Genomic DNA, 16,679 nt, shown 5'->3' on the forward strand with positions numbered 1-16,679 from the left:
ATGTTATTGCAGATATGCAGATAGACATTTTATTATTTGCGTTATACCGTTTAGTCGAGATCCTAGTTCATCCACTAGGAACTTTCTAATAACCCAACGTTTTATTGGCAATTCCGTTTTTCTCAGTCAATTTATGGTACTTGGTGCTTAACGCTGCGGTTATGAAAGTCAGTACAATGTATTTTCCTAACATCTTTCTCTCCTCTGTTTTTAAATAGATTTCTACGTAGCTTTCATGTAGTACTTTATTGCATCGTTCTTAATAGGTTAGTTAAGCTTTGCTAAAGCTCGCTAAGGATTTTTGTCGGGGAAGCATATTGAATGATATAGAAATTATTTTTACTAAGTATACGATGTTTTAAAGAAACAATGTGCTAAAACTTATTAATTAGGTCAGCCTTAATCAAAAGCTTCTATAATCATGGATTTTTAAATTAACGAAGAAAAATCAATTTCCATTAAAATTGTTTTAGTCTTTGCACATTTTAAAATGATATAATTTATTACCGAGAGAAATAAAATGACAGGTAAAAAGGTAACCCTTAAATCAAAAATCTATCAAGTTCGGAAGATTGCCAACCTAAATAACGTAATGGCTTAAAATTTTCTTAAAAAGAAAAAAAAAAAACAAAATTTCATCTGCAGCGATTTAACAATAATAATACAGTTACGCTACAGGATATGTTTGAAATGCTTCGAACGAATAAAAGTACATTTATTAAAGTACCTATGTGGATCTGGGAGTTTGTTTTTTGCTCTGTAAGGGTGTTGCAAGCAACTCGCGGCACTGTGTGAATCCAAGCTAAAACACAAAGTATGCGCAATGGTAGCCGGAGAAATGTACGGGCGTCAGGGTTGAACTATTGCAAAGTGGCTGCTTTGTACTCAGGTGTTCGAAGCACGCTCTGGAAAGGAATACCAATATGGCTATCGTCTGAACGCCAAGCAACGGAATACTGGCTAAGACCTTTCAAGGATAGATGAAATGTGTTTATGTTGTGTAGCAAGGGCCAAAGAGTTTGGTCGTTTCTTGTGAATCACGTTAGGAACGAAACTCGCCTATATTTTTACGTTTCTCGTCCTTACATTATTTTCTCCCTTTTTTTTTCAATTTATATTCGATACGACAGGGAAATATAAATTTTCATATAAAAATCTTTAAAAATTACAGTTCACACACTTTTAGATTTATTACTTTTTCAGATATTTGCCTTCTATACTGTATGGTGTTTCAGGATGGATGAATTCTATATGCAAAAACAAATATAAATAAAAGGAACAAAACTCTTTCGCTTGAGGCCTTGTTTTCAATAAAATTGAGTTTGAAGAGCCGAGTATACGTTCACTTGGTCAACTCCTGACTGAATAAGACTTATTATTGTAACAGCAGGTTATTCTAAAAGTAAAAACAAGTCGAGAATGTAGAATAAAATTTTTTTCCTTTGAGGTTTCATTTTCGAGAAAATCCAGATATTGACAGCCACGCTGAACGCGTTCGACCGAAAGTTATTCGAGTGTGTGTGTGCTCGACGAATTTTCAGACTCGATTCTCTCGGAAACAAAGCTCTGAACGAGAAAATTTTGTTCTTTCTTTTCATTTTTGTTTACACGATATCAACTCAACCATTTTGAAACCCTATACAGACATTCACAAAGTTACATCGAACAATTGGAACGTAATTACCGCAATCGTTACTTCCAATCTTTATCCTTCTCTTTCTTTTACAATCTATCTTTTGCAACGGCCAGCAAAGAACAAGAGCGTAATCACAGAGGAGATTCAAGAAAATCCCAGCCTAGATTAAACGCAAATAATCCGCTCTCTAACCAAGAATTCTCCTCATATTCTTCGACGTTTGAGTAAGTAAACCTAAGTTTTTCTTACGTTGTGACATTTTTTCAACGCTTGATAACACGCCATCTTCTAAAGCGATTATTTCGAGTAATTAACGCCAAGTCTTAGCTCGCGCTGCTTCTAACAAATATACGTCGGGAAGGCATTAGAGAAATCGATGTTCTCACGTTAGACGAAATGAATCACCGTTGACAGGAATCTCGAGCATCGCTGGCAGTTTGTGCATCGTACACGGTCTATCGATGCTCTTATCTTCGCACTGGTATCGCTTAGACGGCGAGCACAGAGAAGCGCAGGTTTAGTTCGAGGACTATCGCTATCATCCTTTCGAAACGACACGGCCACGGCCATTAGGCTAATTACAGATAAACAGTTGCACGTATTGTCTTTCGTATCAGCAGGTGGGAACAGGATTGTACATGTAACCCGTACAAAATTCTATATTTCATCTTCTATAACTTTTTATGTTATAATAAGAATTGTACGTACTAAATTCTTTCGTAACGATCATAAAATAACAAAAATAGAATGCGAACGTTCTGACATTTACTCATTATATATATAGCTAGACTTGTTACAAATTTAACCGATATAATCAAGACAGTGGAAACTATAATGAGACATCGTTATAATGCGATTGAAATTTCTAAATGTCTTATATATAACATACAGTATAAACATGTAAATTTTCTAGGATAAGTGGTCAAATATTTTCGTGAACCAGTAAATAACTGCCACACGGCAGTCGTTCTTTTGAATTAATTATAGAGACAAGAGTGATATACCAACTATATCTCTTTACCCTGGCACACAGCTTTTTACATGTTTGCCCCGATCATCGTGAGCGTGTTCAAACATCGGCTAGAGTATCCATTGGCCATCGATCGACGAGCGAAAGATTGTTAAAATGGAATTAAGAGAAATTATAATGATAAAGGGAACGCTTGATCGCACCGTTTCCATGCTTTTAATTACGCTCGTAACGATGGATTGCTGGACGAACGGAAACGAATCTATATTATTTGGAGAAACTCGATTACGTGCGGAGCGAAATCATCGTTAATTATTAATCAACGCAATTTTGTAATGCACCCGTGATTAGCGGCGATTCAATGGAACAATGGAACGACGTCCAACAAAGGAATCAACGTTTACTGTTTGCAAATCGTAGTTTCGTGCGTTAGGCGATTTTCTCGTTGAAAAGGGATACATAGATACGGTGGAAGAGAAGCAACGAAAAAACAGGACAACAAAGAAGTTTAATTTATATTGTCTGGAAGAATGGAAACGAGAAAGGGATTAATGCAAATTTAAATGAGCGGCGATAAGACCAACTATTAGATTAGCCACGTATACAAGTAAACAAGCATTGTTCTCTGATGATACGAGAACGCGACTGTACCATTACGTGTTCTGGCGTCAACGAGGTGCTTATTGCTGGCGACACGTTCGCCACAACAGGCGCGTTAGCGGGAAATTACAGAAATTATTAAAGTGCGATATGTTACTTGTGTACGTTTCTCTTAAAAAAAAGACTCGACAAAAGAGGTTCGATAGAACACGCGTAATCGACGTGTATTAAATTAAAGAGATTTCAAGAAAAGGTTCAGTGAAAAGGACTGTTTGGTTAAACAACTTACCGACTTATTCATTATAAAGTTCTTTTGAATTTTTTGATATAGAATGTTTTACAGTTATACATCAAGTAAGTACACGATTATAAAGGACAGTAAAAGGAATACTTTTTATCTGATAAATGTATAGTGATTCAACACTTCTGTGTACACGACAAACTGTTTTCGGAGAAAAAGTTTGTACGACATACGACATAATGCTACTACTATCATGATCACATCGGTAAACTATGAAATAAATTTCAAAATATACAGTGGTTATAAAAAGTATTTGTACATAATTGTATTTATTACAGCGTATAAGATTTCGATTCATCAAACATTGCCCGGTTACACTGTGTCTCCGTAAAATTCTGTGTCACAAACTGCATTGTGCTTGATATAGAGACTATGCTACTTCATCCTCACATTTAAATTCGAGGAGTTTCTCACTCGAAACTCTACTGAAACTTGATGGAAAAGGGTCGACGTCTGCCGGGTTGTTCGTTAACGAGCGCTCGAGACCTGTCTTTTTAAATCTTTCTAACTAAAAAAAAAAAAGTTACAGCGAAATTAGTCTCGTGTTTTATAAACAGAAAATATTCCTTTCACAATTCTATGCCACCTTTCGTTGTATTAATCAATAATTCTGTGATACTGTATATATTTGGAAATATAACGGACATCGTATAAAATTGTTAACGATATTTTAAATTTTTGAAAACGATATGTTTAAAAATAGATAAAAATTGAATTTGTAAGCATACAAATTTTTTACACGTTTCAATTTCACGTTCCAGTGTTCACGTTTGAAGCTTAAGGGAGCAACCATTATTATTGTTGTATTAGTATTGTCTTTGAATCGTATACGATCGAATTTGGATAAATTGCGGCGTATCAATATTTTTGATGTGCTTGTCTGATCGGCGAATGTCAAGAGACACAGAATAGCACGAGTTCAAAGCGATATTCATCCAAGTGAAAATCGGCTGAAAGCTTGAATGACGGTTGTGCGTACCGCACCTCGATTCGTGCTGTGATTAATAGTCAACGGCGTAACGTGTAGGTACATGCAAGCAATGGTTTTCACAAAACGCGAAACCAGCGTGAAACGTCCTTGTACGGGTTTCTCCTCTGTAAAATATCACTTGAAACGTTTGCCTCGCTTTACAATGATTCGTCTTTCGTTCGACTGTTCAAACGTTGCTCGTCGAGTTTTGGCATTGTCGTTTGTCACATTCGAAAATGTTCCAACTACGTACAATGTACCTTTAGCCAAGTTTAATATCGAGAAATAGTCCATTTACTTCTTAAATTCTAAATCATAATTCCGAGTTTGCACATTGAAAGCAGTGCAGATTATAACATTAATATCCTCTGTAGACAGAATTTATTCTTCTTTTTGTGATAAGTAAAGGATTGTAATTAATTATAATTCGAACAAGAATAAAGGAAAATAAAATGTAAGATGAATATAGATATAATGGCGTGTAACTACTGTATCTGATAATAGTGTTTAAGTGCTATGTATTTGACTTACAAACCTTCATAAATAATAAATTTGAGTTTCGCGTATAAAGCTTGCACGTTGTGCCTATTAATCACAGAGTATTTACTATGTTTAACATGGCTGTAGCTAGATTCATGAGAGCAAGAAAATTATAATTAATCACAGTTCTACAAGAATGGAGTAGAATAAAATTTTTTAAATATAATACTGTGTAAGTTCTTATAGCGTGTAACTATTACATATGTAATAGGATGTAAGTTCACTGACGCTTAACTTCCAAGCCAAGTAATAAATCCGACTTCGTCATCTAGATCTCGCATGTTAAAACTGTTCGTTGAATATTTCCTTCGGTCTCACTATAGTTAGAATTTAGTCTCGTCATAAAAGAAAGAAGGTTATAAAGAACTAAAGAATAAAGTAAAATAGAATTTTAGAACTATATAATAGTGTATAATTTTAGTGGCGTTTATCTTCCAAACTTCTCTAACTAATAAATTTGAATTCGTGGATGTATAACTTGTACGCCATAATTATTCACTCATTACGTTTTTAACTTTTCTAAAGCCAGACTTTGGATTTTTGTGAAAGGAAGAAATATTAAAACAAGATAAAATTACGGAAATATGAATAGAATATTGTATAAGTTACTGTGGTGGAATGTAACCGCCATATAATAGTATAGAACTCCAACGATGTTTAACTTCCAAACTTCTTCGTATAATAAATCTCAGTCTCTGGATCTAAATTTTGCGCGTTATAACTACTAATCGTCGAGTATTTCCTTCAACCTTGATTTCTTTAAGAGATAGAGAGATAGAGATAGAGAGAGAGAGAGAGAGAGAGAGAGAGAGAGAGAGAGAGAGAGAGAGAGAGAGAGAGAGAGAGAGAGAGAGAGGGGAGAGAGAGAGAGAGAGAGAGGATGTAATTAATAGCAATCTTCCAAGAACAAAGTAAAACGAAATTTAAAAAATAATCTAACACGAATAAAAGAAAAATGAACAAGTACGAATACTATGCAACTTCCAAGTCACGTAGCGTTATGATGGCTTTAACCACGTCTTTATCGTGTCTTTTAAAGTTAACGACCGGTGATCTCTGTTGGAATTTCACCGTAAGTTAACGTGGACGAGAAAAGAAGGGGGAAAAAGATGAAGAAGAACCCCGAGTGTTTTATGCTCAGGCCTCAATATTGAGACATACGATAAGTGGAGAGTAAAATTATAGGGAGCCGGTGATCGTGATGTAACGTCGGTGATTTATTTCCGTCAACCGACCGATTTCAGCTACATGCCTTCCGGTGGGGTAGGATTAATAGCGGGAGATTAGAAACTCAATTATACGTGACGTCCCGAGTTTCGTGTACATGAGCCGTGTAATAATATTTCAGCCTGAACACCGGATAGATTTTTCCTGGGGAAAACACCTTCTCACGCTGAGTGATTTCCCGGGCAAATTCGATCGTCCCGCCATCGTTTCTGTATCGCCAATACACGTGAATAAACACGAAATACACGGCTTATCGGGAAAGCAACAAGGTTACTTATGTATTAATTGGAACAGTGATCATATTTATCAAAATATGGATCAGAGGAATAATGTAGAAAAATTAAATATCAATATTTATATAATTAAACACATAACGTTGGAAATGAAATCAACAATTATTACATACCGTTTGCACACCAATTTCATGCTAGACGAATACGATGGCAAAATTTCAAAACACGTGTCAATGAAATCAAAATAAAACGTAATGCGTAGTGCAAAGGTAGTTAAAAAAGGAATCAATATTTTTATTTTTTAAATAGACTATGTACAGCATCGTTTGTAATTATTAGGACGTCTGTTCATCTCGATCATATTGCATTATGTTATATTCGTAATCGATGATAGCTAGACATCAACGATCTTTCGATTTTAAGACTTGAAATGTCGCAAGTAATTAATTAGGATATGATAGACGACAAATTTTAATGACATTCATTTACCTTAAATTACTTTTTTTGTTTCCAAAGAAACCTAGGGCACCTTAGAAATTCGTTTGACAGCAACTAGCTTTTGCATCTTTGATCTCCAGATTACTCCTCCAAGAGTAGAGGCAAGTTTTTGTCAAATATTAGAAAATAGTCGCACAATTTTGATCTTTTCGTTCCATTCTGATATACGTAATCCTGTTCGATTATCAGCCGGAGAACGCGATCGATATCCCAAAAACTATTTTTGCGATAGAATAAACTTGCAGAACGCAACGGTGGGACCGGAAACGGTTAACGTGTACGCGGTATGGAAACACAAGTTACCTGTGGTCGCTGTTTCGAGCGGAGAGGACACAAACGGACGTGTATGCGTGCGGGCGAGCGAGTGTGGGCGGTTAGCGACAGCATCGTACGCGGATTCCGTTTAAAATGCCGGTAGTATTTAATTGATGGGCGGGGTAGTAATCGACGATCACCGATTGGTCGTGCAACGGGTTTAATATTAATTACTGGAGTTTGTTTCATGGCGTTACGAGAGTTCAGCGCGCGCACGGAATCAAATTAAATCTGTATTTCCGTATGTCGAGCACCGGAACTGGACGTTCAGTTTTTGTTTCCGACTTGTCGTTCATAGTTGCTCAAGTGTTATTTAATTACGCGAACGATTACGTGTTATGTCAAAAGATATTTTCATTTCTGTTAATATTCGTGGCTGATAACTTGATCGAAATCTCAAGATAAAAGATCGTAATTTTCTGCGATTAAGATAAGAATTTGGAGAATTCATTCTCAAATATCGTATCCTCTGCGTCATTTATTGTCTCTTGAACCGCGAATCATTATGTATTTATAGGAAACTCTGTATAAAGTGTAATAACATACAAAATATTTAAAATATTCGTTGCAATTTGTAAGCTAGAAGATGGATATTTCTATTTGGGTTCTATTTATTCATTTAGTCCTATTTATGATTGAATGTGGCCTGTCTGCTCTAACTTTTTAACTCTATAATTACAGAAATTTTTATTTAGCTGTGGAGCGACCCGGTTTGTAGATACAAATAAATATAAGATATTGATTTTTTTTTATACTCAATAGACAATTGGTCCACCAATTCCCTATCGTACATAATTTAACTAATATTGTTAATAAAATGTCACGACTTACAGGATGCCAGCATTAATAAATACCGTTGTTTAATATCAACAAATTTGGTAATAAAGCAAAGGAAATTATACAAATAAATTTTACAAGTTATAAATTCTTTAATTATCCTATTTGATGAAATGTTGTAAAATAGCGAGATATTAGTAATCCATAATCTGTATTTCAACCTACTAATTGCTATTATTATTAATTGGCAAATTATTATGCATGAGAAATGCTGTTCATACTGTGGCCACGAAAAAACATAATATTGTGTCATCGGCTATTAATGTATTACATGTTATCACGTTTCGTTTCTTTCTCCTGCTCTGTTAAATTAAAAGATCGGCTCGATACGTCGTGCATTATTCGAACAGATATCTTTGAGACAACTATTCTTTTTTCCTTTTTATAAAAAGAAAAGAAAAGTTCGCGGATCGTGGCGAATAGAAAAAGTGGTATCGAGAACTGGTGCGTGCGTGTCCATTTCGCGCGAGGACATTGTTTCGAACACGTCACGCGTGCATTATCTTCGGCACACGATGCCCACGAACATATGCACGCTTGAAAGAGTAGACGTTTGTACGCATTCATAATACAGACATTTGCAGAATGGACGTCCGCCGAACGGACAGCAGCACGTGAATGCCTATAGGACTTCTGACACAGAGCACACTTTTAAAATGGTACGATGAGAATAAAATAAATTATACAACCATGTTCCGATTACGATAAAAGTGTTAATTTTACCGAAACTTGGTTACGTGTCTTTGCTAATTGTAAAGAAAGAAAGTTGAAAATCATCGTTTCCATTTGGTAGTTATAGCGTAAAACAAAATTATTTCGAGCAGTATTTGTGATTTTTGTTAGAACGTGAGATGCATGGCTGTCCAAGAATGTACTTTAGTTAAAGGTGTATTACTCTTCAGTATATTGTACAAAAATATATATATAAAAAAAAAAACACGGTTCATAATAAATATTTTACTTTAACCAACTATGCTAACGAACGCGTCAAATTATCAAAATTTTCAAATCTCTCAAATTCTACCTAAATTTCAGAATTTATATAAAATCCCTGGAGAAACTTCACGATTATATTATATAATTTTTCCCAAATGCAACCCCGCGGAAAAACCTGATTTCGAGGTAGTTTCGCAAAATTTCCATTTACCAGGCTCCCTTTGCCAGCTCGGATATTCCCAGGCCCGTTAAGATACGAATTTACAATCGGTCACGAATTGTGCTTATTTATGCAGGATTCAAATGTTTGCAGACACATTTGCGCTCGCCGTATCCGAGAGCTATAGATTCACCCCATGTGCACCTCCGTATATATCGCCGAGCCGATGGATATTAATCGTTTTCCATCGATATATCTCGTTCCCTTCGCACCCTGTTCGTATCGCACCCTTTTCGTCGTCGCATTGCCTGCACCCTTCCCCGTTCTAAAATATGATTTCGCGTCGACGGTTTCCCTTCGTTCGTGATGCTGTTTCATTCATAATAGGCGAGTAATTAACGCATCGATGAAACTCGTCGTCACCGTCTTGTTGCCGTCGCGTGTTCCGCAGGCCGAAAAGAGTGACGTGCTTTCAAAAACGATCGAGTGATAGAGGAACGGAAGAGAAGTAGGAGAATCAGAGTGCGACGAACTGAGGGTGGTGTAGAGGATTAATCGAGTCTGGCTGGGAAGAGGAAGGGGTGGAAGAGAAAGAGAGAAGAAGAGAGAGAGAGAGAGAGAGAGAGAAAAAGGAAGACCGGGACAGAAAAGGGAGCCGGATAAGCAGCAGAGGGAGGTGAAAAGCGAACCGTGAATCAAGAGTGAAGAGAACCGTTTCTGAAAAGCTCGTGGCCGATCCACTTTCATCCACTTTCTCATCCAGCGCCATCGAGTGCATCAATATATTCGGAAGGACATGATTTACGACGGGCATTGTTCGCGGGACGTTTATCTGACTCCGCAAATCGTTTCGTGCACGGAACGAGTATCGGCGATTGAAGTTTACCTCGTCGAAAAACAAGAAGTTTCTTAGGCCGTAGAAACTCTAAGGAGGGGGAAAAAAAGTGACGGTAACCAGTAGGAATCGGGATCGACAGAGAATGGGGGAAACCGTTGTCATATTTCGGCTATCCAAGAGAAAACGATATATATCAGCGGCAATAAGAGTGTATATACGTACAAGTAGACGATGAAATGAAATACAAGCTTTCGGTTAGTATATCGCTCGCAAGAAATCGCATACTCCACAGATTCATAAAAGGAAGCAACGTAGCAGTATCATAGATATAGCGGTGAAACGGAGAGGGGGAAACAAAGATAAGCGTGGAAATTGATAGATGGACAAAGGAAACGTGGAATATTATTAAAACAGGAAAGAGGAAAAGAACTAATGAATAACGGTGTTTTTCCTTCCCGTAAAAGAAATAAGGAGTAACTGGCTTCCAACGGAGGAAAAGAAAAGAAGGCGAGGGGAGAGGTCGATGAAAGAGGGTGAAAGAGCAAAATCCTGGGTGAATAAACGCGGTCGTATATAAGCCCGTGATTTTCGCATTAACGATATGAAAGGAATATCGACTCGCTGTTTCTCGGTTATAATATACAGTATAATGGAGATTTATAGATGCTACGTTTAAACATACTTGTCATGTGAAACGAGCATTGCCTGTACTATGCATCCTTTACTACTAATTTCTCGCGCTTCGTGTCTGACGTAACCCGTCTGCTTCTACTTGTACTATATCCATGTTACTCTCTCGCGAGTTCGTACAACGACCGATCAATCACACTTTTTATAAAATCGTATATTCTATTCCGTTATAGTTAAACTATTCGATGAGTTTAGATGTTAATCTGTTAGGGGAAAACAACATAAACTGAGATTCTTGGACATCTGAATCGAACGTGTACTTGAGCTTGATTAAGGGTTCCTCAGCTGATAATCAATAGCAGGATAATTTTCGAGAATTCCAAGCAGATTCAGGGTAACGCATCTGTTATCTAACTGCAATATCTACAGTTTACGTGATATCTGCAAACGAAGGTTAATCCTTAATAGGGTCATCTGTATTTTTCCTACTACATAGACGTGTAATCTCTTAGACTCTAATTGGTATGAAATTCTTATATTATATAAAAGTTAACCTAGTACAGTTATTTATTACGATTTACCAAAGTCCTTCATTAGATTGTATATAGCAATGAAATAAAAAATCAAGCTTTCCTCACGGATGAGTTATTTATGGATTTAATACGTTTTTAACCTATTAATTTTTACGATTGTGTTTCGTTTATGTAAGCTGACTTCAATATTTCTTCTGCAATATTGTTATTTTTATAAATATCTACAGTTTCGATAGAGAAAATATATATTTATTAGTAGTTATATAACGATGAGTAAATACAGAATATTACTTGTAACTCCAAGTAATTGAATTATGAGAAGTTTCATTGTTCCTTTTTTTATATAATATAATACAAGATTTAAAGATACATTTATTGTACTTTGAAACACTACGAATGTAAACTGGCTTTCAATTTTGTATTTTAAGTAACGATTACAAATTATTATAAATTAAATTGAATTTAATATAAAAAACTCTCTCTTTCTTCTTTCATCTCTAAACCAATACAGAAATAGCTTTTTAATCCTACTGTTCTGTTTGAGTTTATACGATCCGAAATCGATATTACATTTCAATAGATATTATTAAAATATAAAGATGAAGTGAGGAGATTAGCATGGTTAAATACTTTCGATATTAATTTTTTTTTCAACAAAGTATCACGAAAAATTTCAAAAAGAAATTACAAAAATACTTTACTCAATAAAAAGATTAATATAAACATTTAGATTTATCGTTTTTAAAAATTGTCAATTTTTAAACTTCTCCGGTTATATATATACCTTTTAACACTTGCTAAATTGGTTGGAAATTAACTAAACCGTGAACGTATAAAAAATTGACGTAAAAATTAATGATTCAGCATGCATGTACGCGAGTTACCTCGATCAGACCGAGTCCATCTCGCTAATCGAGTCTATCTTCTTGCCTGACCGGGTACAACGTTAGTTTAACGGGGAATATCGGGTAGCTTCGAAATAGGATACTAATACGTATTCCATGGTGGTTCATTATTCATACAATTTCTAAATATTAGCCAGGGAACAAGCGTACCGTGAATGTTCTTTATTTCAACGTCTGTTTAATCAGCCTACGTTTGAACAACGAAACAATACATTGAAAATATCAAGAACAGTTATTGACACGACAAACTTAAGCATAATAAATAATCGTCAAACAGACTTCTTACATTTAACGAGTGCACATGACGATTCATACCAGTATTATTCGTTTCGATATAATTAATTAATTAATTAAATTCATCTAATTAACGAGTCACTTAACTCTTTATAACTGGAGACTGTGAAATATTTTCGCGTTAAATTATACGCGTATGAGGGAAAGTGACGAAACTTTTAATTTAATAAAATTGTGCGTAAAGATGAATTTTCATAAAAAGATCTGCATGATTCGAGACTTTGAAATATATTATTGTGTGTATATATGTACTCATAAAGGCTTTGAGATTCATTAAGAGTGGTATATTTAGTAAATACTATGCATATGAATTTTATGTAGGATGGGTTATGAAAGTATTTAAACATTCATAGAAACTTTTTTTATGAATATATCATATAAAACATTCTGAAATTCCATTAGCATTTTAATGAGATACGACTATCACCATTATATTGTGACTTTATTGGTAAAATTTAGAACGAATCTCAAAACATGTAACATAGAAATTACGAGATATTTACCATAAATATGTATACAGTGCAAAAGGGTTGTCAAAGTATACGAATAGAGCTAATTACTCACTGCCTAAATCCTGTACTGGATTGCACTATAGTCCTTATACATATATGCATTATCGAATTAGTTTCAAATTTCAAGAAGTTGCGTATAACTCACATTCATATAAAATTTCCGTAGTAAGTGTTTGAATATTTTCGCAAACCTTTGTATACTTACATTTATCCCTTTTCATAAAAATGGTACCAACATATAGTTTTCAGACAGTTCAAATTGAGATAATCTTAATCAGACAACTACCAATTTTCGTATTAAACGAATATTATTTTCATGATTGTGCACAAGTCACTCATTAATAATGCAATTTAATTCATCGATCGTTTCTGATACTTTGAAAAATCGGGAAGTGGAATATTTTATGATCTGCGAAATAAATCATTCAACGTCTATTCCTCCATATTTTATTATTGTTTGAGAAAATATTAGTTTTCTATTAGTTGGCGAAGAAAATAGAATAGCGGTCAATTTTAGTTTAAACTTGGATATCAACGGCCAACAGCCGCCTGTGGCACTGCTACCGCACTTGGCAACGTACTGTCGTTTCTAAACGACACAACGTGCTAGTGGTCACCAACTAGTGCCTGTCTCTGTGTGCAACCACGAGATAAACCTGATTACTTCGTGGCATCAGAGAGTTCACCGGATACAGCCGCCCCATTGGCACGTGGTGATATTCTCTCGTTCCTACCGTGCGTGTTACACGCGTCGACAACGTGAACTGATTTATACCCGGCTAAAACGCGTTCAACGTCGCGCGTGCAAAGCTTATAATCATATTGTCAGCTTCCTCCTGCATTGTGCGTCTGTTTAATAAATCATGCTAGCCGTCTCGATTAAAATCACGCAAAAATTCTGCTAACCAAAAGCTATATTCGTTCATAAATAAATTTTGCCTTGTAAACGTTACATCTTATCTGGTGACTCATAGTTGGAACAAAATTCGAACGAAGATGTAAAGTGATTCATGAAAGTATTCGAACACTTATCGTAGAAGATTTTTGTGAATGTATTATGTTTTGGATTTATTTCAAACTTTGCTAGTGAGGCGATGGTATTCGTATCATGTCGTATGTCATACAGAAAGCTTCTATGTAATATGATATACAATATATATTGAGGTAAAAGCTGCTATAAGTGTCCAAATACCTCCGTGAGCCATTGTGTCGTGTCAAATTATGTAACGTTTGAAAATGCAGCAGGTATTTAGGTACGAAGTGAAACGAAATTGGATTTTATGAGATTTTTTGAAAATTTCCACGTGAAAAGAGATTTTGCATTCATCGACGTATTTAGTGATTATGAAGCATCACCGGAGATTTTTCGCAGCCACCGAATTAAAAGCTTTCACGGTAACAGACAGGTGTCAGATGTAGCGTGAAATTTTCTAAAGAATATTTCATACAACTTCCCGTTTTTACTATGGCTTACGTCGACACTCTCTGAATTTATAATACATATTTTAACCTTATCAGCTTTTCGTTTATTCGCCCATGGCAACGTGTAATGCGAACCCACTTCCGGAATTCCTTTAACTATGACGTTTTAAGTCAAACTTATATGTTGATCGAGCGAAGAATAATTAGCGTTACTAAACAGACTCTTCTGGAAGAAACCCTCCGACAAGTAGATCATATTTCGTTCATTATAGGATTAGTTAGTTCCAGTTTCCTATTAAATTTTAATCCACATCAGACGGTAATACATAATACTGATTCGCCAGATACGCGAGTTTCGAGTCGTCGACGATAGCTCGGCACGTCTCCAACGTATTAATACATTTTCATTGCCGGAATATGCAAAGAGCAGAGGCAAAAGACAGAAACTGAAACCAGAGACACAGCAGGAAGCAGAGAAAGAATTTCGTACGACTAGTTTCGTAGAGTAATTAATATAGAATTTTTCTCCAAATCATTGACAGATGAGAAATAATTGAAGAAGCCAGTACCGTTTACTTGGAAGCGAAGAGCTTCGTTGTCCAATGAACAAATGGTTAACGACACGTCGTGTACCGATCTGCTCTTAACGGTGGTTCCTTTCGTCGTGATCGAACGATCGACCCAGAATCGAAATAATAACAGAACGGCTAACGAGGGTCCGCTTTCCCTCGTTTTCCTTTCCTTTACAGGGATGCTTTTCACGCTGGGCAGAACGTGACGAGCTTCCCTAACGTCTTTTCGGCCAGCTTCGATGCTCCCTGGCAAACTGCTTTTCCTTTTCCTGTCCATAGGAAGCTGCTTTCGTCCCACCTTTCTTCTTTCCAACCACCTCTTATCCTCGTCCTTCTTTCTCCCCCCTCCCTTTCCCATTCTCTCTCTTCCTTCGTCGTTCCTGAATTGGGTCGACTGCATTTTGTACGATCTCAGAAAGCCGTGCGATAAGTCGTAAGACGTCGAGCGAGTTACCTCCTCTCTTTCGCGTGTTTCGCCTCCATTTCGTTACGTTTTGCATCGACGACGGTGCAGCTGGCGAAAGAGGGTGCGCGAGGGATGAACAGAGATCTATGTTTCTCGTTGGACGTGCGATTATTTTGAATACTATATTCCGTGACACATGGTTTTTATCCATTTACATCCTTACCAGATCCGCCATCCTCCTGCTCTTTCGAGCGGCTCCGTTTTGTCGGCGACTCGTAAAATTGCGATCGAACCCGAGCCACGGTAAAACGGTGCAAAACTTGTTTAATATCACCTTGCTCCGTACGATTCTCGCGCATCTAACCCGATTATCGGCCTTCCTAATAGGATGCGATTATATTCTTTTTAAATTGCACGTGTATAAAGCGAACGCAAGTCTAGTCAGTAGCTACTGTGTTTCGTTTTTCTTTTCCCCTACATCGGACGTACGGCAGCGGTATTTTATTTTTACACACGACTGCACACTGGAAACAGCCCGAAGGGGGATTCACCCTTTTGTTGGCTTTCTGTTAACCGACGACTACCGACGACAGTACGTCGGATCGGATTTTACCGATTGTCTCCAACGGTAAAAGCTGCTTCTATCATGTGAACTCGACTTTACCTTTGACATAGGACATTATTAGTTGTCTTCTATGTCGTAACGGCACCAGGAGAAGGAAACAACGTTCATGCAATTGTCCATGGGAAGATTGTATGGATAACGTTATGCGGGTAGGGAATTCTTAACCATATGAAACTGAATAATTATCCGATCGGATATTACTGGTATTAGATTACGTGGCGATAAGTCAGTCGGCGTATCTTGATACTTTTACAATACTTCTTTCAGTAAGAGTAAAGAATCGATACGTGAAGCTATATTGGAATTTTCTCGCAGAATGATTTACCAGTTAATAATATTGGCGAAATAAGCTAGAGGTTGTAGATAGTAAATTTCTCTATTATAATTTGTCGATTTTAAAAATCAGAATTTGTAAAACCTGAATGCAAAATTTTATTTAATTTATTATCGAACTTGTTATCCAATCGTTATATACTGGAGAGGTCAGGAGACAGAGCGATAAACTTCGTTTTTTTATAAATGTTTTATAAACGTGATAGTTTTAATACTGGGTTATAATGATTAGTATTTAAGTCCTTAGAAACAGTATTAACCTCGATGAAGTTTGATCGAGAAGTTTGGCTTTCGTGTGACTCATATATTATGTACCTGGGGGAAACTTGGTCGACTTCGCGACATGAAGAATTACTTTTATCGTAAGACTCTTAAATATTAAGAAA

The 16,679-nt window shown here is 36.2% G+C and overlaps 1 protein-coding gene across 5 annotated transcripts in view; it reads right to left on the reverse strand.

Annotated features, from left to right (window-relative positions):
* The window catches only part of Dpr12 (defective proboscis extension response 12), a 111,661-nt gene that overhangs the window by 60,417 nt on the left and 34,565 nt on the right, over positions 1–16,679 (reverse strand). The window contains exon 1 of one of the 5 annotated variants that reach the window (XM_072006064.1): positions 728–747. The exons of the other annotated variants lie outside the window; for them this stretch is intronic. The gene's annotated coding sequence lies outside the window, so the exon portion shown is untranslated. Of the gene's footprint in view, positions 1–727; positions 748–16,679 lie in introns of those variants that run through there. 5 annotated transcript variants of the gene reach the window in all.

This window comes from Bombus fervidus, chromosome 6, assembly GCF_041682495.2.
Source record: "Bombus fervidus isolate BK054 chromosome 6, iyBomFerv1, whole genome shotgun sequence".
Lineage (NCBI taxonomy): Eukaryota > Metazoa > Arthropoda > Insecta > Hymenoptera > Apidae > Bombus > Bombus fervidus.